Here is a 24,495-nt window from a genome sequence, read left to right as displayed (position 1 = left end):
CAAAAATCTATCTAAGATGTTCTGGTAGCCCGCTAGCCCCATCCCTGGAGAAACGGCATAAAAAGTGTCTTTTTTCGTGTCATATGGTATTTGCAGACGGCGCAGTTTATATAAACCACGTACATATGAGAAATAGCTTGGGAATGAGTTTTTAAGCAGCTCTCTATGATGTTCTAGTAGCCCACTAGGCCTGGAAAAAAGAAGAAGAAAAAGACTACTTTAACATATTTTTTAGCTACAATGGGATGTGGTTCGCTCTTTACTAGGTTGCAGCTAATGCTTCAACCATGACAAAAAGTTCTTTGAAAATTCTCCCCAGAAACTTGTTAAAATTAAAATCTGTGAAATCTAATAGATGGTAGAATTTGTAAAAAAAAAAAAAAACCCTAGTAAATATAAGCAACAGCTTTTAACTAAGCAATTAAACCTGTATTTACGATGGTGTGGTAGCCTGCTAATGTTTCAGTAGCTTACTGATGAGCAGACTATTTATGAAACCTACTAAGGGGGCTGGGAGGGGAAGTGTACGGGAGGGGCTCTTGTAAACATCCAGTTAAGAGTTCTGGAACATAACTATTACAATGATATCTGTTTTGTGCTTCACAGCTTTTCTACTTAAAAAGTGGCACCAAAAGTGTTGTTTTTAGTGCTATTTCGCACTTATGAAGGGTAAAATTGATAAGAAAAAAGCACATATATATGAGCAATAGCTTTCAAATGAGCCAATAAACATCACTCTTATAAGTTCTTCAAGTCCAATAGCCCCAGCTTTTTCACTTGAGACACGGCACCAAAAGTGCCATTTGGAACTTGCTTATGGTGGAATTTATGTGAAGGACGTAGATATGAACAAAATCTTTTATATGAGCTATAAAAAATCCGTCTACCATGTCCTTGGTAGCCTGCTAGTGCCACCCCTTAAGAAATGATACAAAACGTGCCATTTTATTGCCATATGGCACTTGCAGATGGCAGAATTTATAAAATCACGTAGTTATGAGAAATAGCTATTCAATGAGCCATTAAACATCTCTCTATAATGTTCTGGTATAGCCCGCTAGGCTAGTTGAAAAAAAGACAGATCAATGCTACCGATGCAAAAAAGTGGTTTTCCTTGTTGTTCAAGGCGGGGGACTGTAATTTACCTGCAGTAGGTTTTCGACCTTGCTGATTCTAATTGTATACTTTTCATTTTGATCTGACCCCATTTTCGAGGGGTTTGAGGTTTATTTTTAAATCACCTTAAATTTCTTTTCGCAATGAAATTTTACTTTTAAGATAAACCAAAACAATAGTTACCATTCCTGATTCAGTGTCAGATGGCAATTTTTTTCACCAGGCAGTTTTTTGAATACGTTTTTTTAACTTTTGGTTACTATGGGCTGTGGCTCGCTCTTTACTAGGTAGCAGCTACTGCTGCAACCATGATAAACAAACCGATCAATGAACCACCTTATCTAGCCAAAATAATGGGGGAAAATTATGGATAGCGCAAATGGGTAGCGTAAAAAACAGTTTCCTAACGGAAAATGTTAATCTTCTTTGAAATTCATTTTTACTTATATATAACAGAAAAAAAATATTTATTCAAACAAATAAAACTTACCTTTCCCCAAAAAATTCTTATAATTTCTCTCTCGCTTAAAACTATTATAATTGCTTAATTTTTTAGTTTATTATAATTGCTTACTTTCAAGTTTCACTGTTGTTGCTAAATCGAGAGCATATCACGGTAACGTAATTGTTAAATATCGTAGTTATCGAAAAAACGGCAAAAACTGGTGAAGAGTAAGACGAAATAATTGTTTAAGCAGACAATGGACTATTCATAAGTCAAATATTAACACACAATATAATCTATAAATGAATAATGTCAATAGTCCTACTTTCTCCATGTCCTCCTTGTACAACATTTTGACGAAGTCAATTTTTTGGTCTTCATTAATTGGCCCGTGCCCCCCCCCTTCTCCACAGGGGCCAGTCTACATACCTTGTAAGTTTAGGTCAACCGTAAAAAAAAAAAATAAAAAAAAAAAATCTTGTCAAGTTTCAGGCATCATGACATTGATATAACAAAACTTTAAAATGCATTTTTTCATGGAGGTCTCCACTGTCCTATTTTGGAAATGACCATGCCCAAACTAAGTCATCTTTATGTTAGGTTCTTCTTGACACAGGAGCTTACGTCTGCAGGGTTCAAATAGAATAGTGCGACAAGGATTTTGGTCTCTGACATCCTCAACTACCTCTCAAAAAGTGGTTTTGCCTTTACCCCATTTTAAGATTCCCAGAAACTTTTTTAGATAATCAGAAAAACATTTTTTGGCCCTTTTTAGTGCATCATTCTCAGACCATCCAATGTTGTTTACTTTTTTTCGATTGGGGCCACCTTGACCCAAAGACTCGGATATAAATTTAAAGACAAGCTGAAGGAATTGACCCCATTTTTGAGGTAAGTTCATTTGGGACTCTTAGTCGAATCTAAAAAGTTTCAAGCAATTGGAAGGAAAGTATCTTAGATATATTTAGAAACCCATGAAGGTCCTTATCCCAACTAAAGAAAATTTCTCGAACCTTTTCAGGCTTATTTTCGGGCAACTTGAAATTTGATTTCCAGCTCTGTCTTATGCATTGAGCTTCTTTGGCCCAAAGATTTAAATATATAGTTTTATGCCCATCACAAAGAAACCGCAAGGCCCTTTTTGTTCTTATGCTCCAAAGCAAATTTTGTTTTGCAAATTACGCTTCCTTGGCCCAGGTAATTACGGTTTCAATTTTCAAGTCTTTCAACCAAAATTGCCCCATTTTCAGAAGAACCATTTTTTTCACAACGCATTAAGGTCCTCGTGGCCCAAAACGTTGCGGTCGTGTGGAAGAAACGGTCTCAATTTTAGAAGCACTTACCTACACCATATTTCTTTCTTTTTTTTATCCCCTTAAAATCTTTTTAGCCCCATTTTCGGGGAGATTTAGTATTTTTCTCTATTTCCTTATTCATTGGGGTCTTTATAACCCAAGAACTTGGGGATATAAGGCTTGAGTCGATCAGAACATTACGTTCCTCTTTGCCTAAGAGCTTACGACTATAACTTTCCAGTTGATCAGAGACAAGTTAATTTGGCCAAATCTGGGTTCCATAAAACTCTCCTCCCTCCCAGAAATATTGTTCCCTTAGTCGATCCTTAAAAATTTCAAGCAATTCAATAAAGGTTTTTGGAAGTTTTCGAGAACCATGGGGGACTCTTATCCCAGCTAAACAAGTTTTTTAAACGTTTTTCGGGGAAACCAAACTTTATATTCAACTCTGGCTTTCTGGCTTGCATTGAGATCCTCTGGACTATTGATTTAAATATATAAGCTTCAAGCCTATCAAAAAAAAAAAAAATACAAGTTCTATTTGTTTTATGCCCCTAAATCAAATTTTATTTTGTAAAATAGGTCCCCTCGGCCCAGGGAACTGTTAAAGTATCAGGCTAATAATCGATTGACAATACTAGATTGAAGGCGCATGGCTATTCCCTAAAGGAATTCCAAATTTAACTTAACTATTTGCTATGTTTTTTTTCCTCCGAAACAATTTGTATTTACTGTTTAAGAAAAAGTCATTATTTGAGGTTCCTAAATGGCCCATTTTCCTTTGCATGCTGCCCACCGTAGACTTGTATTTATAGCCAAATATACACTAAATCATCTTTATTAAAAGTACACTTGCCATACCATTTATTCCTGGCGATACAATCATTCTGTGCATTTATAGGGATATCATTAAATCATTTCATCGTTTCCATAATTATTCCCTGAATTGCCCGACGAAGCATTAGAAAACCATCCCTCTTTAGCCATTCACTCGGTAAACAATAGCATATGGCGGATCTAAGTGTATGACGAATTATTTGTGTACATTTCCGAGATCGTCATTTTTGATAATTGACATTAGAAGGGCTATAGTAAATGCGTGGATTATGAGTATGCGAAGGTTTGCAGAACATTCAGATTAGCCCATGATATCTACTGTATTTGGTAAATGATTGAGATTCGTTGTTACTGGTGTATTATGTGGACACTTCTAAAAAGTCAAGTTTGGTTAATGCTAATGACTTAAAATAAAATAGGATGAATATATAATAGTTTAAAAACAAATTTGGGCTATATATTTGTACATTAGAGGGGGGTGGTGGCGGTAGTGCATACCATATATTAAATACGTAACCTAACCTAACATAGGTACCTTCTCCCACCCCTAAACCCCCCCCCCCTAAAAAAAAACCAGTAAAAACAGGGGTAGAGCATACCATATATTAAATGCGTAACCTAACCTAACATAGGTACTTTCTCCCACCCCTAACCCCCCCCCCCCAAAAAAAAAAAAAAAAAACAGTTTAAATATCGTAAACGTAATGAAAACAATGCTTTGCATTTCATTTCTCAATAGCGGTCTTTTGAAAATAACCAGTCTGACGGGTTTCGTCTCTCGTTAGTATATAGCAGTGTCGACATAAAGCACCAGTACCAATTCGTTATTGGGTGGCAGTGCTTTCAATATCTCTGAGTCTTTTAAAGTACCCTCTTTGTAAGGAGCATTTAGTTTCTGATCGTTTTTCAAATAGTCCTAGGAAATCTGATCCCCACCCTTTATGTGAAATCCACCCATGAAAAATTCCTCCATAGAAAGCTCCTCCCACGTAAGATGTTTCCCCTGGAAAACTACCCCCGGAAAATTCCATCCTCACTACGGATTCCCCCCCCCCCCAACAAAAACCTGAAAAATACTTCCCTGGAAAGTTCACCCCCGAAAACTTCCATTCAAATGGGGAATTGGGTCCTTAGAAAATCTATCCCCAGAAAATCCCTCCCTCCTCCTGCAAAATGTCGGTACACTTCCCAATAACAAATACTATATGTAAACAATGGGCAAATTTCATAATTTGCAGCCCTTCTTCCGGGAGCTCTGGAGTGTCATGTCATCCACAAAGACATAGTTATTGGACCTTTCAACTTTATTGAACAGAATGGCTATCTCAAAATTTTGATCAGACAACGTCGGGAAAAAAGGGCGTGGGAGGAGGCTAGTTGCCCCCCACTTCTTGGACACTTAAAACTGGCATTGGAACTTTCAATTTCTGTTCTAAAGAGCCCTCTCTCAATCTTCAAGGACTATTAGTTCAACACGATAACCCCTGGGAAGGAAAAAGAAAAAAATAAAGAAAAAATAAACACGCATCTGTGATCTTTCTTCTGGCAGAAACTACAAGATTCCACATGTTTAAAGAGGGGAGTTTGAAAACTCTACAGTAGGGTTCTCTAATACGCTGAATAAAATCGTGCGATTTTCATTAAGATTCCTTGACTTGGGGATGTCTCCCTTTTTCAAAAATCAGGAAAATTTTCTTACGATCGTAAATGTTGACGGGTAACATCAAACTTAATTAATTTTGTATATTTCGAATCAGCATAAAAAGTTTACTCTTTTGATGTATCTATTGTTATCAAAATTCTATTTTTTAAAGTTTCGATTACTATTTGGCCGAGTTGCTCTTTACTTCCAGTTCATTACTACGTAACTATTTGATAGTGGCATTCCTCCTGTTTCAGAGAATAACTTTCCGTTACTCGCCAAATACTCGAATTTTAGGGCAAATATTTCTTATGAACGAAAAAAAAAAATCCAAGTTCCAAGACCAAGACCATCAGCGATTAGCCCAACTGTGTACTGATGGCACTCGTAATCAAAGGTACCGATAACCATAAGGTGCATGATTACTATTGAAAATTTTCGCGAAACGTATTTTTTACGAGCAAAAAATTTGATTTGTTTTAATTTTGAAGAATAGCACCACATCCACCCTCCGGCCATGTATATAACGCTCATATTCGTAATCAGCGTTATCGATAACCCTGTATTACATTGTTAAACCTTCTGCTTCTCACTGATCCCCTACCAGTCACATTGATCAGGGCCCTGACTTAAAGTGTTAAAGGGGGATTGACAGCACTTTTGCACACCAGACTACCCGGCAAAGAAAGCCAATTATATACTTTTCATTGGTGCTTTACTTATCTGGAACTCAAGACTCGAGGAACTTCATATCTTTTCCCATCTTAATATCAGTATTATAGCTTATAATTAATTTTGGAAAATAATGTTTTTCCAGCGTAGAATACAAAATTAACCATAGAAGCTGCTAAAAGAACCTTTACTGACGATTAGCGTATTAATATAACACCTTGATTTCCAACTCTCATTTCGCGCAAACATAGCACGTACTCTCAAAAGTCAAAAACACTCATTTGTTCCCTTGTATTTTTCCGTAATACTAATCAAATTTAGCATACAGATTGGAAAACAACTGTTGCGAGCAACCATATTTCTTAATTTCAAAAAATTGCTGACAAAAATTGGTTGACTATATAGATTATGCTTGACAGTGGAACTTCTCAACCAATAACGCGCTGATATACCTTTTTGATAGCATAGATTTTTTTTTTGTAATTTTGCTTTATTAACAACTTTAATTATAATATAGCTCGGGCATTATGAAAAACAGAATCCTTCAGAATCATCGAAATGAAAGTGGTAAGAGGTAATGACCCTGCTTTTAACAAGACCACTTAGAAGCAGTCACAATGATCGTTATTTACTTCAACTATCTGGTATCCGAAATGAAAGAAGGATCTCGACAATTCCTTGTCTATCCTAATATCTTTAATAATATTTAGAGTTGATTTTGGAAAGTCATGCTTTTCTGGCGTAGAATAGAAAATTAATGGTGTAAGCTGTTAAAGGCCCCCTGTTGTTCAATAGTCTATTAACATTATCAACCTTAATTCGGCATCCCCTCTTCACACTAACATAGCGTGTGCTCTTCAAGCCAAACAAAAGTTTCGACAGTAAAATTTTCTTCATCTATTAATTAAGTTTGCTCCGCCAAAGGCGAAAATTTTGTCTTTATTCATCTGATTGCGAGTGTCGAATCAGATTCTTAATTTATGAAAAAGGAAACATTTCAAGTTGGATAAAAGGCGTTAAAAATGATTCAATTATGAAAGTTAGGTTAAAAGATCAATAGTATTTAGAATAAGCTGAGAGACTTTTTTTTTCAAATTCAGCACATTTTTTCTAATCAATGAAGAATAATAAATTTATTTCTGTCACTAAACTCATTAAAATGGGGAAGGACACCCTTCTTTTTAATTATCTCTATAATTTGCTAGAACAACACTCAAATTAGTTCAACTCCTTCTTTCTTCTTTTTTAAGGGGGGGGGAGAGATCTAAGAAAGTATTTATTTTTTGGTTATACTTAGGAAATATTTAAACTTGTCATGGTACTTGTTTGTTAAACGGAACACACCCAATAGGTGGTTAGGTTGACCCTAATGAAATCTGCCAAAACATGATGATAATATAATGTTATAAAAACAAAATTATGGAAACTAAGACAAAGAATTGTGAAAAGCAAACCAAGCAGAACGCATTATATTAAATACCTAACCCCTAACCACCTCTATATATTAAATATTTAATACAAATATACATACATCGTAGTTTTCTCACTCAAAATAAGCAAATCATAATCTGCTGATTGTAATTGCCCTCCAATCACTTTTGACTCTAAAAAAGGGCACTAGAACATCCTATTTCCAATAAAATAAGCCCCATTTGAAGTTTATACGACCACCCATTCAATAATCGACTCGTGTGATTCGATCCAGGAAAAGAAACCAGTTTCTGTTAGATCTTACACAGCATAATTCTTGATTGCATTTCGTTTAACAGACGAGTTCCCTTTTCATACTTTAATTTGTTAACCTAGTTTATCAATTTTAACTTTTTTTTTTAATTTTCTGCCCTTTCTGGTTATTCTTTTTCAACTTTCAGAGTTCTTTGGTTTTAAATTTTAATGATCCAAATTTGGTTTAAAAACATTTTCAAATTCAAAAACATATTAAATTAAAAAAAAACATGTTACAAAACTTAAAAAAAAGCATTTTCAACATTTGGTTGAAAAACATATTGAATTCAAATTTTAAACCAATTTTTTTTAAAGCACATATAATCAAGCTTAAGAAGGTACGACAGGGAAAAAACCTATTGAACATTAGAAGACATACAAATTCAATATTAAAAAAAAAAAAAAAAAAAAAAACGGCTAAGGAGAGGACTATTTTGGCTATTTGTGATACAAGAAATTCTTTCATCCGGTGAAAAACAGGAGTATGACGAGCGACACTCGTATCTGTAGTTTTTTTTTGTATTTTCATTTGAAATGGTTCTTGATTTGAATTCAAAATTTGCGTATTTATTCTTTCACTGTCAAGTAGTTGAAACTCTAAAAAACGGAACTTTGATACCAGCAGATACATCAAAAGAATTGTATTTTTATGTTGATTTTAAATATATAAGTTTCATCAAGTTTAGTCTTACCCATCAAAAGTTACGAGTCTAAAACAATTTCCCTTATTTTCTAAAAAAGGGGGAAACACCCCATAAAAATGATAGAATCTTAGTGAAAATCAAACTATCAGACTTAGTGCATCAGAAAACCCTACTGTAGATGTTTCAATCTCCCATCTGGAAAAATGTGAAATCTTGTATTTTTTTTGCCAGAAGAAAGATCACGGATGCGTGTTTATTTGTTATTTTTTTTTCAGGGGTCATCTTATCGATCTAGTAGTCCTAGAATATCGTGAGAGCACTCATTCGAACGGAAATTAAAATTTCTAGTGCCCTTTTTAAGTGACCAAAAAAATTGGAGGGCAACTTGGCCCATATGCTCTCATAAGAGGATCATATACTCCCATACGGGGGGCAGGGGGCGGCCGCCCCCCTGGCTGAATGATGTTGTCTTATTTTTATATTTTTGTTCTGAGATTTCTATTATATAGCATTAAAACTGCCAATTAGACGAGGTTTGCCCCCCCCCTGGAATTCTGCTTATGGGCGCCCATGGAAGGGACATTTCTATGAAGGGGGTGCCAGATTTCCCAGAATTATTTAAACAACGATCTGAAATTAAATAAAACAACAAGTTTTTTTCAACTGAAAGTAAGGAGCTGCATTAGAACTTAAAACGAAAAGAAATTATGATGTTTACGAGGGGGTTCATAGACTCGTCAGTAGCTTCTCCTTTACGCTAAAGTAGTATTTAGTACTTTCAAAAGAGCTATCTATTCTAATTAAAATATCTATCTATTTTTCTATATAACAAGCTATCTATTTTTAAATATTAGTTTCTTTGAAAAAGTGTCATTAAGGACCATTGACACAGCTCTCAGGTAGGGTCGCATTCAGGAGTCTTTTTCAAGGGAGGCTTTTTATAAAAATAACGCATAAAAAATGTGTTTACATTCATTTTTGTTACGTTTTTACGAGTTGGACCGACATTTCGGGGGGGGGGGCGGGGGTTCAAACCCCCTACTCCCCTCCAATGATGCAGCATTGCTTCCAGTTTTTTTTGACATCTTTAATTTTTATTCTATTTTTGCATACATTATGGAAGCACCCACTGTGACGTCATTTTGTTTATGAAGTTTTTTGAAATTGCATGAACACCACAACAGCGTATAATAAAAATGACGTCATTACCTTATAAGAAAATTCCATCATTTTCGAAAAAAATCGTGTTTCCTCGTTCAATATCAATTAGTTTAAGAAAAGTATTGATAATCAAAAGTCGAAAACTATGAACTTAATTACGAAAAGCATCAGCATTGGTTCTTCAGTCGCAGGTGCTGGAATATCAATTTGCTGGGCCGTTAGAAAATACAGCAAATGGTGCAGAGATTTTAGAGAAGAAAGCAGCTCTCCTCTTAGTAACACGAGTGTGGTTACGCCAGTTAATGACGAGACTATTACTGCTCCAGCCTCTATGCCTACTGTTGTCATTGAGACCCTTCCAGTCTCTCAAACATTTGTCGCTGTGTCAGAGTCATCAATTCCAACACAACTACCAGTTCCAAAGATTGAGACAGAAGAGCTCAGTCCAGTGCCAGTTCAGGGTGTTACTCTTCCATCGCCTGTAGCAGAAAAAGAAGACGCGAATGGAGTGGCTGCATTATTTTCTACAGAGTTATTAAACTCAGAAATACCATCTCAAGCGTTGTTGCCCGTCGACCCCATTACAGATCTACCTGTGCCTACCGTTGTCGTTGAGACCCTCCCAGTCTCTCAAACATTTGTCGCTGTGCCAGAGTTATCAATTCCAATACAACTACCAGTTCCAAAGGTTGAAGTAGAAGAGCTCAGTCTTACTCTTCCGTGGTCTGTAACAGAAAATGAAAAAACAATTGAAGTGGCTGAGCCTGTACCTACTTTTGTTGTTGAGCCCTGTCCAGTCCCTGAAACATCTGTTGCTAAACCTAAGGTATCAAATTTGGGTTTCACGAAGGATTCATCTGGAAGCCTACCTCAAGCAACGCATCTTGACCGAACACGACCATTCCAGCCCCTTTTGGCATCGTTTGAGACGCGAGTGACACCGTTTCAGCCGTGTAATGAAATTTTCCAGCCGCCTGTGGGACCTTTCCAGCCACGTCCCGCCATTGTTCCACCATTTGACACCGTTCCGCAACATTCGCCACCGTTCCAGCCACCTGTGTTACGGTTCCAGCCGCATATCCCGCCTACGTTCCTCCATTCGCCACCGTTACAGCCTAATATCCCGCCACCGTCCCGCCATTTGCCACCGTTCCAGCCTAATGTCCCTCCACCGTTCCGCCATTCCAGCCGCATCTCCCGCCACCGTTCCACGGTTCCAGCCACGTGCCACACCGTTCCAGCAGTGTGTGGACTAGCAGAAGATGAATAAAAGGAAAATAAAGAAAAGGAAAATACGATTGAAGTGGCTGAGCCTACTGTTGTCGTTTAGCGTTTTTCGGTCAATGAATTATCTGTTGCAGCACCAGAGATATCAAATTTGGGTTTTCCGAAGGATTCATAAGGAGCCCTGCCTCCAGCATTGCATCCTCAACGAAGAGGTAATGCTAGTAAAAAATGTCATCTGAGTCTAGTATTCAACTTTATAGGATATTCATGGAGTCAATTACGGAGATGGCAAATGTACGGGCATATCGAGACCGTATTCTAAACTTGTTAGACTATTAGACCAAAAGAGTACCTGGCTTTGTTAGGGACGTTGTTACAGTACACATGTTTACAAGGCAATGGTCAACAAACTGTCATCTACAAGGATCAGTTCCTTAGATGGGCCGAATTTATATCAAAGTTATTTCGGAAAACACAGGATTTAGAATTATAAGCGTTGTATGCTGTTCAAAGGATGAAGAACAAATTGGGTTACCCCAGAGGATCACCAAATGGCCTTCATTTTGTACGAAAACGATATCATATCTGAACAGGCTTTCGTATTATGGGAAGGAAGTCCACCTGCAAGTGAACATGAAGGTCTTGTATGAAAGGTGTTTGTGTGAAATCGCAGAATTGATTCTTCAGAGCTTTAGATGAGGAATTGCAAATTTTTTTTGTAAATTATATATAGGTTTATATTGTAAATACATATCCTAAATTGTAAATAGACTGAGAGAAAACCTTTTAGGTCCCAAGACTTTCCATTTACAAATTTACATTCCTAGATAAGATATTACATTATTAAAAGGGTCGTTTTATAAAGGTTGTATCAACCTCAGGTAGGAGATTGGTTCCGGAATAATTTGTTCTCTCATCCCGTGAGAATTTAAAAGGGCTTTTTATCGTTAAAAAAGAAAAGAAAAAAGAACTGTGCTATGGTTAGTTGTATTGAGGTTTCTTTTGTGGTCATTATTTAAGTTGTTTCATCGTTCGTGCACGTATTTTATCTTTTGTTTTCCGATGGGTTGGAGCGTGTCTTGAATTCGGTCGCGATGGATGCAATACGGCAATGCAGAGGGAAAAGAGGTGAAGCTTTATGTATAAATAATAAATAAAATGAGAAAGTTCAAATCTACAAACCTTTCGTCATCGTATTACACTCGTTCCTGTTTTTTTTCTTGTTTTTATTTTCAAAACTTACTGAAGGGCAATTTGCTAGTTTAAGCAAAACCTCCACCATCCATTACCTTGTGTCGGCCATGGAAAAGAAAAAAGAGGAAAAAAGAAAATAAAGGAGGAGAGACAGAAGGAAAGTTTGTTCATTCAAATTTGACGAACGCACAACTGAAATCAGGCGATGCAGGACTCAAAATACTTCGCAAAAAATAAAAATAAATAAATAAAGAAAAAGATTCATATTGAAGAAATTGTAGGTTAAAAATATACTATAGAAAATCAGGCCCTAGATTTTTTAAATCATTCTGCTTATTTTCATTTTTATATGACCAATTAGAAAAAAAAATCAATGCATACACTTATAAAAAAAAACAACACTAACTTAATGAAAAGAATATCCAAAATATAGAAATGAAAAAAAAATTATAAATAAATGAAAAACATCCCTAACGATTTATAAATTAAAACTAACTTTACAAAAAATCAACCACCAAACGCTGGATTGTGGCAAAAGAGTGACAGCCCTGAGCAACAGCTTGAAGTATATTCCATTCTCTTGAAGATGCCACAAGAGAGCTAAAATCAAACCGAAAGCATTCGAACTGTGTTAGCTATTCGAAATGTGCATTTAAAAAGAAAAATTCTTACAATTCGGTTAGGGGGTCGGAAATGGTATTCATCCCGAATATTGCACTGTAACACCTGTCAGATACAAAAGCCTTAGTCTATGACTTACAAATATCTTCAAACCATTCGAAGATAATAATTTTGACAAAAAATTTTCAGCGAATTCTATGTCGAATTTCGATTTTGAAAGTTCAATAAAAACACACAAAAACCCTTTGAAAATACAACAAAACACATTGGAATTTTTGTCTGGCTTATATAATCTAGGATATTAGGTGCCCTCTCTAAATGTTCTATTTCTAAATTTTATTAAAAGTTTCCTCACTAATTTTTTTCAGATTTCTTAAAACTTTTTTGTTTTGTTTTATTTTAGCCTACTGAATTTACCAAACTGTTTTCTTCATTAGAATCTGGAACACCATTGAAACACATTAAAAAAAAATTACAATTTAATGTACATTAAATTTTCATTTCTCTGTTCTTTCGAGAAAGTGACTGAACAGTTACCGGAATAAGGATGCAATTTTTGTGAATGTTCGAAATAAATACCGATTCCCGTATTTAAATAAAATAAATATATATAACAAACAAATAGAGGAAAAAGTAACACATTTCCCTTATGAAGAACTGCCATTACTTACTTGACGTTACATTTATTCCGTCACCGCCTTGCGGTTAGTTCCCTCTTGATTTGTGGTAGGGCTAAAGTAGGTTTAGACATTACAATGGCAATGTGTTGCGCTTCAGTTATCTTTGAAAACTGTTTTTATGGTGGCCAATAGGTGTTACTGAATTAGCCATTTAGTATTCTCGCAAGTGGCATTAGGTCTATACAAACTAATGGATTGTGAAGGGACCTTTTTTGGGGGATAAAAAAAATAATGACCAACTATTCATCTGTCATCAACACGTGGGAAATAAAAGAAAACAAACTGGATTCTAGAATATCCCTAAGTGGGGAAGCTGAATACAAACAAATCTCCAAAAAGTGGCTCTCGCTATTGGTAAGAAGATTAACTGATATTTAGGGGGAAAGCTTTGAGAATATGCTTCCAAAGCTCATAAAGTTTATCCCTAAATAGTATATTGAGAAATAGCTTAAACAGACTCCTTTTTTTCAAATAGCTTATAGCAATCCCCACTATGGTTCTATAAACAGCGTATATATATATATATATATATATATATATATATATATATATATATATATATATATATATATATATATATATATATATATATATATATATATATATATATATATATATATATATATATATATATATATATATATATATATATATATATATTTAGGGTGGGGAGGGGGGGGGGAAGGAGACAGGCGGCGGAAAAACAAGCTAAAATTGTAATATTTATGGGCAATAATTGTAGTATTTACAGTACTGATGTTGCAGCAGGGGGCGTCAAAGTACATTTGCCTCTCCTGAGAAAAAAAACAAACTCCGGCTCTGCCACGAAGTGTTGATACTGATTTCACATTTTCTCAAAAAATTTTAGCTTATTTCTCTTTAATACCTTGTCACTAATTGAGACACCGTTTCTATCTTTAACCAGTACAAGTCCTATCTGACTACTTTCTCTAAATTTCTTAACACGCCGATGTAATATTTCACTATTATGTTGCCTGGCTGCATCTTACAGATCTTCGGCAATTTTATCCAGGGTCTCTACTTTATACCTACTTAATTCACACTTTAATTCCTTATCTGATAGAGGATGATAGATATAGATAGAGGATGAAGGGCACAATAATCCAATACTTCTCCAAAAATAAGATTGCACTTATGGAAAACGTATGTTTTTATATGACATAGCACCGTCTTGGGTCCAGCTACATACGCATCCCTTCATACTTTTTCTTGTAGTCGCGTGTATCGAACACAAAACGTTTTCTTACATTTGCTCGTTAAAAAAAAAAAAAAAAAAAACAAGATTCATAAATAAATCATTTATTGCAAGTATTCATAACGTTGGAAAAAATAAAATGCAAAGCAAGGCTAGCAGAAAACACATTACAATACCAGGGACGAAAGTCAAGCCCTGAAAAAGTGCCCTTGCCTTTGTTTCCACCTTTCCAAAATAATTTGGATTTCAAATTCGCAAAGCACAACTACACAAGTAATATAGATATAAAACCATTCTGAAGTTCTGAAGGCTCAATAACAACCCCTGCGTTAATAGATATTTCAATATTAAAGGAATTGCCGAAATATCGCAAGGGAGACGAAGAAATCTGACAGCCAAGATTTTATTTCGGAATAATTTATTCTTATCGAGGACAATTTTCATCCTAGTCCACTTCTTTAAATCGTCGTTTGTCAATTAATTAATAATAATATTCATTAATATAGTAAATGATTCTAACTGAAAATTCTACTGGATGATTGCTTATGCTTTCTTGCCTTTTTGTAAAATGTTACCCAGATACTTTTTTCTTTCGTTCTTTTTATTTGTTAGGTGTGTTTACTTTTGAAGTCGTTGTGATTAGAATGTATTTGTTCATGTTTTTGTCTATTTTTCTATTCTTTTTCATTTACTCCGTGTTTATACCATGGGTGTTTTTCGGGTGGTAAATTTATTGATTGATTAATATTTCAGAAATTTTACAGGACTTTGCTTTAATAGATAAAAGTCTAATGTATTTTTCTTCTATTCAAAGTGGTAATATACCTGAAATATTTCGACTAAATATTTTAGTTTAGTTCAAGACACCGACATTAAAATTAAAAATGTGCTAATAAAATCAGATGGATTCCCACAATTTAATATTTATCTTAGAAACAATGCCCATGCCTTCCCCAGTTACCAATATTGGCTTGACTAAAACTCCTTTTGGACTAGCGGTCTACTTTGCTGTTACCAAAACTTGTTTAGAAATAGGGCCGTTCTTTTGCACTAAGATCTTACATCTTTCTACAAAGATTTCCGTTCTTTTGTTCATCTTTGTAAGATCTTACTGCTCAGTGATGTTAGCAAAAAGTGTGAAGAACGCCATTGTTCTGCCACATAGAACAATGAGGATAGAACTTTGATGACATACTCATCACTGTTCTTAGACCGTTGATCAGAGCAGAATGATGAGACGTTTGCAAAAGAACGCCATAAGATGTAAGATCTTAGTGCTAAGATTTCACTTTTGAGCGTTCTTTGTCAAAAGATATAAGATGCTACCACAAAGATGAGCAAAAGAACGGCCCTATTATAATACACAAAACTATTGGCCACTATTAAACAATTGGCCCTGAACCTCATTATTGATTAGTTGCCACAACCTTATTACTTTATATAGTTAAAAATCTTTGAGTCATGGTTTGAGTATTATGTTGAACTTTTTTATGCGTAAATAAAAAGCGAAATATTGAGAATATATTCATATTTACGTGAAAGTTGAATTCTTTAGGAAAAAATCGACACCGTACATTTTATGCGTGCAATTGGATAAATGATAGTTAGTTTGATTAAACAGAGAGGGATCCCTTGCAATCTTTAATAAGCATTCTCTTAAATGCAGCTTTGGTAAGGCTATATTTTCTGAAGGCGAGTTGAACCTTTCAAAAACCTTGTTATTCTTTCATTCTTTTCTATGGGGGGGGGGGGTCCAACCTCTTTTTATACCTCATATGCCAATGTATTGCTTTGTTGTCAGACAATGTGTTGTCTTTTTTTATACCTGTCGTCAGAAAGCCTCCGTTGCTAGTTATATATATATATATATATATATATATATATATATATATATATATATATATATATATATATATATATATATATATATATATATATATATATATATATATGTCTCTCTATTCGGCCTATGATTTGATTTGTGGTTTTATTAGCCCACACTTATGCGAAGCAAAAGATTTCTAAGACTGGGCCTCTAAGAATCTTGATTTTGCAAATTCTTAATGCAGAGCCAATTATCAACTATGTTAGAGGATAAGCCTTCTTTCTGAGATAAAAGAGATATAGAGAAGGGCTCAAATCAATAATATTAAGGACAAGCTAACGCCAGCAACTATCTACTCTCTTGGTTTGGCCTATTGTTTGATATTTATTTTATCCTATGAGGCCGAGGTTCAATAGACCAAACGATGAAAAGATTGAACTTGGAATAGAGAAGGACCTTGAGTGTAATAAGAAAGAAAAACAGAAAAAGGAAACATGACAACAAAGAGCAATGACATAACAGCAATCTGGACAACTAGTCCTAGCTCGCAATGCAGATAAGATTGTGCCCACAGATTCAAATATAGCTGAAGTCTTAGGCGTGGGTGGGATACGAATCCCCATCTGAAAACTGAAAGTTTCCCAGTTGTAACAAGTACATTTATTGAATCTATGTTTTTCCCATTTGAAGCCCTCAAAACTTTTATTGGCGACAGGGGGTAGGATCCTTAACCGTTTCTTACGTTAGAACTCTCATTACCTTTTGTAAGATTTTGATACCACTTCTGATCATCTGTCAAATCTTGGCACCATTCGTAGTTCAAGGGCTGACTATCATGATTGGGTTTGGCCCATTTTTAATGCGTGGATCATGTATTTGTAAATTCCTTTTGATGATTAAACCATTTTTGTTCCCTATGAGTAACTACTCAAAATTATAATTTGGATTATGTCCAAATTCTGATGCACAAGATAAAGAATATCTGATTCATCGTCGGTCGTTATTTATACTTTTTAGTAATTAATCTGACGACAATGTTGGCACATTCTTTAGGCAAATACTACGGGATGGATAAATTGCTTGAAATTGTTAGAGTTTAAAGAGATAGAAAAACTTCACAAAACAGTTATCAGCTTGTCCTATTTTGCAACAATTTTACTACTTGCCGTTTTGACCACTTAAGTTTATGATTCTACAAAGCTTTTGCAACTGGTATAGCTAGAGTCAGGGGCAAATCTACAACATTTTTATTGGGGGGGGGGGGAGGCAAGATCCAGATAGTCAAGGGGCATGGGATATATTAAAATTTTTTCCTCACATTATTGAATGGGCAACTGCCCCCCACCCAAAAAAAAAACGACGCCCCTGGCCAGAGTGGGTAATATCTAGGTACCCCCACCTTCCCTCAAAGTCAGTAAAATGAAAAATTCGTTTTGAACTCGCAAAAATTAAGGAGATACTTTCATCTAAACGGTAACCCCTACCCCCTCAAATTAGTTGCAAGTTTTTTAAATGGAGGGACATCTTCTGCCATTATCTTTGCTTGTTTTCTTTTTCCTGATGAATCAGATTTGTATTTCTATACAAGAAAAAACAGCAAAAAAAGAGACAAAACTGCCAATTTGATGAAAAACATTTGTGTTGAGTAGGTAGGGTCAATTAAAAGTTCTGTTGAAAGTAAAATACTTTTCCAGCTCTTGACTTTTCAAAATCTAGGGGGCACATGCCTTCTCCTGCACGACCGCCTCCTCCGAATATTGACTACCGCTTTTCAAAATAAATGGCAAGAACGGGAAACTAAATTTTTTCTGGGTATTCAATGAGCTTGGTGAGGCCCCTAACAAGGCCGTATCCAGAGGGGGGGACAGGGGGGTTTGAACCTCCCCCGAAATGTTTGTCTGAATCGTAAAAACGTTACAAAAATGAATATAAACAAACTTTTTATGCGTTTTCAGGTTTTTTTAGTACCCCCCCCCCCCCCCCCGAAAATGTTTTTGGAGTAAAACCCCCTCCAAAAAAATCATGGGTACGGCCTTGGCTCCTAATAATAATAATATTAATAATAATGATAATACTACGTGGTTTTGTCTCACAAGTGAGATCGAATTGAAACTTTTAGAAAAAGGAAACCAAGAAACTTTATTTCTACGCTTAGTGTCAAAAATAAGTTCCGAACCATGCTGGCTAAACATGACAATTCGAAAAAAAAGTTAGTCAATGAAAGCAAGTAAATAGTAGATACTTTCACTGCGACCTCAAGGATCTATAGGAACAAGTTAAGATACAGACTGATATATATAAAAATTAACAAAAAGGCAAACCTCGAAAAAAATAAATAAATGAAAACTCAGCTCCACTTCAAATAAAAGGGCCGTCTTTTACGGATTTTGTGCGCAAATGGCTCTTTATTTTTAGTTTTGAAGTGTTAATTTTATTTTGTTGCGTGTATTATTGTGCTTTACTCGTTTTACAATGTTTTGTTGTCACTGATTATTATGTTTTGGAGGTGAAGTCAATGTTATGTTTGTAAGCTCAGCCAGAGTCAACTCAGCTTCTACTTGGAGAAATCAAGGGATGGCAAACAATACGAGTTTGTGGAAACAAAGAATGGTCTCCTGGTTTATTATATTATAAATAAAAATAACGATCCACCTTTGGTTTAGTGATTCAACAACAAGCAGATTTCACTAATTACACACTACAAAAAAAAAAACAAAAAAAACTAAAACAAAAACAACACAAAGCTCTATACATTTTAAGTAGACGAAATATAGCACAACCACCGGCACTGACAAGAAGATTTATAAAAATACATCTGCACAACCTCTTTTATACACAACAAAAGTATTTTAAAAAGCTAACAAAGAGGACGGAGGTACACTGAAAGAAGAGAGTTCCTACATTGCAACTGCAACATGAAAATATGCTCATTTTTTAATGTTTTCGTTTTGAAATAACAGACAAAAATTCCCAATTATTTGGCACATTTCCTGTACAAAAAGTTAGCAGATAAATTGAACGGTAGAATGTTCATAAGCATTCATGACTATACTAAAAAAACATGATACATACAATTTTTGAATAAAAAAAAAGAAAAAAAAGAGACAAGCTAATTCTGTTCATTTTAGAGCAAGAAAGTTTTGACCTATCAGCTTCCCAAATCAATTGCTATTTTTGAGTACAGTGCCATTAATCAGTTGAAAAAAAAATTAATTAAAGAATATAAACCCTACTTTTTCGGATAAGTTCGACAAAAAAGGGTAAATTTTGTAATGTCGTTTCAAGAAAACTGCAGAAGAAAATGATTTTTTAAAATACTTTTTAAAAATGAATAAACCTGTAAATATATGTTTTACTAGGGCATAAACAGAAAGCTTTTACGAATTATGAACACAATTTTCCAAACAAGAGAAACGAATTTTTCAACTTTGATGTGAAACGTAAGCGAAATGAACACTGTTAAATCCATTTGTTGAAGCGACGTCTGACTATCGTCAAAATCTAGCTTTAAAGAACTTGCAAAAAAGCATAAAAACTTAAGGGTCTATGTCCCCTGTTCAAGATGAGCACCTCAGCACCCCAGGCAATAAGAATGTCTCCTGGGGTGTTGTCTCCAGAAGCACCCCAGGCAACAAGAATGAGTCGTCAATCATTCCGATGGTTTTCTGCTGCCAGAATGTGTCTACTGATTCATTTATTGGACTAAATTTTTGCATTAATTTTCTTTTTTCGCTTTAATTTTTTAAAATTTGTTTTAATTTTCTGAAATTTAACTATTCACCAAAAAGAAATTGAAAAAGGTATGAAAATTCTCTACTTGGTGAATAGATAGATCTCAAATTACGAATCCAGTGATACAAATATCTTGTCCTTTACATGCAAATCACAGTTATAGTCTAGTCGCAAAACCGTACGTTTTACGAAAAAATCTTGAAAATTAATCAATCAATTTAGCACGAAAATCAAAGATATTCACAACCTTGAACTACCGATTTGGCTTCTGAGCGGGTTGTAAATTACTGCAGGGAAGCATAAAGACCAACAATCAGGGATCGAACCATGCATTTACTCCTTCGCACATGATCAAAATTATAGTGAAACTTCAAAACTTTGTAATTTTTGAAACAATAGAATATTTTCCAGCGAGATCCAGCTTCCGTCGTTCCAGTGACCAATGTCACTGATTCCGCTAAGCTCACTTTCTTTCAGTATTTTATTGGACAATAAGGTCACCCTGGCTACAAACTGTATTTGAAACTGGAGTAACCCTGAGAAGAATAGAGCACGATTTAAGCGCAAAATAAAGAGCGAAAAATTGAAATTTAAACCGAAAGTGAACAATAAAACTGATATTGTATCCGCTACAGAAAAATTCTCACCGGGACGAGTTTTTCACCCTTCTTCACTCCGCCCCCATCCCTTTTCTCCTGATTTTAAGTGTGTTTTAGCTCAGTATTCACCCTTCTCAATCCCACAATTCCCCGTACTTTTACGGGAGAATTTAAGTGGACAGTGAAGTCAAAAGGACCTGAGAAAAAGTTCCATGAAGAACTTTTTAGATACAGGCTGATCATAATACAACTGCAGCGAGTGCAGGAAAATGTAGCAGTAAACGTCTTTCCCAAAACACACTGTAATAAAGATAGACTACTATCATGCCATAATAAAGCAATCGTATATTTATGAGGGGGGGGGGGGGGGTCAAAACGAAAAAATCCGATATTTTACAAGAAAGTATGTATCTAGACCAAAAAATGTTTTTCCCTGTGAGTATTAATTGATGTTCCTCCGAAAAGCGATTGTTTATTTTTAAAAGTTGATTAAAAAGTACCCATACTCTTGGGCGTTTAAGAACCTTCCCCCATCCTCGTGCTCAGTTGCAGCTACAATAATACAAAGCATAAAACACTACACAATTCCTATTGCTACAATAACACAACAGCTACAACCATACGGTAGCAGAAGTCCACATCATGGTTTTTGACTTTGGTAAATATCTTTCCTGGCCAGCAGTGACTATCAGTGTGAAGAAGACAACGGTTTTTTCTTACAATCTTCCTTCAATGTTTTAAGGATAAGTAGTTGAGCTAGGTACATAGACATTTCAGAGATTTTTTAGGAGTCGATGTTTCAGCTGATTCCTGAAACATTCATTCATCCGACTTCACTGTTTTCTTTAAAATATCAAGGAAGTTTGTCTGGAAACCGACTGCTTACCCTAATACAAACTGATTACAATCATAGGTAAATGAAGCACCCACGCCATTAGAGGCGGGGGTGGGGTAAAAATGAGATGATTTACTATTCTAAAAGAGAATTAAGAAAAGGGTTTTCATCACAACAAGAATATATCACCCTTATGGTTAAATGCAACTACGATAATACAAAGCATTATCTGTTTTGTTTCATTATCCCTCTTCATACACTTTGACATATTTAAGTCATTTTCAACTCCCCCCCCCCCACATTCTCATATGGCTCAAAAGAACGGCTCTGCAGGACAGAAAAATGTAAATAAATGTTGCAAACTTATACTAAAAGGCGTACAGCAAGTCCATGAATAGAAAGCATTCGCTGTTGCTCTTCACCCTGAAAAAGAAAGACATCGACACTAGAAAATAGCGATCTTGAAAATGATGCAACGGAAAGCACAACAGCCAAATCGTATTTTTTTGAAAACGTACATATATAAAAAACTCTTTCAGATTAGGCCCCTGGAACTTGTTTATGTTGCTAATGTATGTTGTCTTACGTTTATATTCGGTTCAGGCTCGCAATACCATACCTTTCGCCATAACCGGTATAACGAAAGTAAAGTAAAGGTAAGTTAGGTCACATTCTGAGAACAACAGATTCCCAAAAATCGTGCTTGCCGACAATCTAGCTAAGGCTAACGAAAATCCGAAGGTCCTCGAATATCAAACAGTTCGTGGTAATGAACTGTAAGTAAGGAGCGACCCGGCTCAATGGTAACCGAAACTCTAGAAAACGGGTTTTTGATACCAATAGATATATCACAAGAATCAGATTTCAATGCTGATTTCAAATATATAACTTTCTTTAAGTTTAGTGCTACAAATCAAAAGTTACGCGCCTGAGAAAATTTGGCTGATTTTCAAAAAAAGGGGGAAAGACCCCCTAAAAGTTATAGAACCTTAATGAAAATCACACCATCATATTCAGCGTATCAGAGAACCCTAATGTAGAGTTTTGAAGCTCCTATCTACAAAAATGTGGAATTTTACATTTTTTGCCAGAAGAGAGATCACGGATGCGTGTTTATTTTTTATTTTTTTTTCCCCAGGGGTGATCGTATTTACCCAGTGGTCCTAGAATACCGTGGGAGGGCTCATTGGAACGGAAATTAAAAGTTCAAGTTCCCTTTTTAAGTGACCAAAAAAAATGGAGGGCAACTAGGCCCCCTCCCACGCTCATTTTTTTCCCAAAGTCACCCGATCAAAATTTTGAGATAGCCATTTTGTTCAGCATGGTCGAAAATATGATAAATATGTCTTTTAGGGTGACTTAATCTCCCGAAGTTCCCAGAGGGAGGGCTAAAAGTTATGAACTTTACCCAATGTTAACATATAGTATTGGTTATTGGGAAGTATACAGAAGTTTTCAGGAGGCTTTTTTCTGGTAGTGGTAGGGAAGGTTGGGTCGGTGGTTATGTTGGAGGATCTGTTCATGATGGAAGTTTTCATGGGGGAAGGGAAATTGCCATGAAGGGGGCGCCGGACTTGCCAGCATTATTTATTGGTTATTGGGAAGTATACAACCATTTTCAGGAAGGATTTTTTCTGGGGGGGGGGAGCTAGAGGAGGGGGTTACTCTGGAGAAGATTTTCGTGGAGGATGTTTCTTTGGGGTAAGAGACATTTCTATGAAGGGGGCGCCGGATTTCCAAGCATTAGAAATTAAATCGATCATTAGACGATCAGAAAATAAATAAAAAAAACAAGTTTTTTCAACTGAAATGTAAGAAGGAATATTAGAACTTAAAACGAACAGAAATTATAACGTATGTGAGGGTTTCTCCCCCAAGTCAATACCTCGCTCTTTACGCTACAGTTTTTTTTAGTGCTTTCAAAAGAGCTATCTATTCTAATTAAACGGCCTTTGTGATTCAGGGGTTTGTGAATCAAAATTTTTTTAACTTTTAACGTAAAGAGCGTGGTATTGACTAAGGGAGAACCCCTTCATATACGTAATAACATATACGTAATAAAAAAACAATAAAAAAACAAGCGATACGGCTCAATAGTAATCGAAACTTTTAAAAACGGAATTTTGATGTCAATAAATGTATCAAAAGAATGTGTTTATAATGCTGATCCTAAATATATAAATTTTATTAAGTTTAGTATTACTCATCAAAGGCTACGAGCCTGAGAAAATTTACTCGATTTTTTAAAGAGGGGAAACATCCCCTACAAGTGAAAGAATTTTAATGAAAATCACACCGTCAGATTCAGCGTATCAAAAAACCCTAGTACATAGGTTTCAAGCTCATATCTGCAAAAATCTGCAACTTTGTATTTTTTGCCAGAAGAAAAATATACGAATATAGAAGTTAGTTACGTAAGTTAATTTGTAAAGACATCCATTTAGCAAAAGAAAAGTAAAATTTTTATGCAAATAAAAGCTGCATTAACTAAAAAACGTTCAGAAATTAAATAAAACAACAAGTTTTTTAAACTGAAAGTAAGGAGCGACAATAAAACTTCAAATGAACAGAAATTATTCTGCACACGAAAGGGGCTGTCCCCTCCTCAACGTCTCACTCTTTACGCTAAAGTTTGACTCTGTCTCACAACTTTATTTTTTAAAACAATAAAAAACTTTAGCGTAAAGAGCGAGGCGTTGAGGAGGGGACAGCCCCTTTCATATACGGAATAATTTCTGTTCGTTTTAAGTTTTAATGTCGCTCCTTACTTTCAGTTTAAAAAACTTGTTTTTTTTATTTAATAGCATGAAAGAGGCTATTCATGTGAGGCAGTAGAGAGTGGAGGTCTAAACAGAGGAAGTGATGGAGTAGCGTGCGTAGCTGTTGCCTTCATGCTGAACGGTGCTGAGATGAGTGCTAAGTAGTTGAGGGCTAGTTGAAGTAGTATCAGTCACACCTCTAGACTCAGGCATTCCGGAGAATTCTTGATTTTTGTGAACTTTTATATTTGATTCTGACAAATAAAAACA

General features: G+C 35.3%; 1 protein-coding gene across 1 annotated transcript in view; it reads right to left on the bottom strand.

Moving 5' to 3' along the window:
- Positions 1-18,822: 18,822 nt before the first annotated feature.
- The window catches only part of LOC148957038 (Golgi-associated PDZ and coiled-coil motif-containing protein-like), a 69,846-nt gene continuing 64,173 nt past the window's right edge, over positions 18,823-24,495 (bottom strand). The window contains exon 9 of the mRNA XM_089088304.1: positions 18,823-21,889. The gene's annotated coding sequence lies outside the window, so the exon portion shown is untranslated. The remainder of the gene's footprint in view (positions 21,890-24,495) is intronic.

Source organism: Artemia sp. Qi Xiang Cuo, chromosome 1 (genome assembly GCF_049724085.1).
Source record: "Artemia sp. Qi Xiang Cuo chromosome 1, ASM4972408v1, whole genome shotgun sequence".
Lineage (NCBI taxonomy): Eukaryota > Metazoa > Arthropoda > Branchiopoda > Anostraca > Artemiidae > Artemia > Artemia sp. Qi Xiang Cuo.
This window is presented reverse-complemented; position numbering and strand designations above follow the sequence as displayed.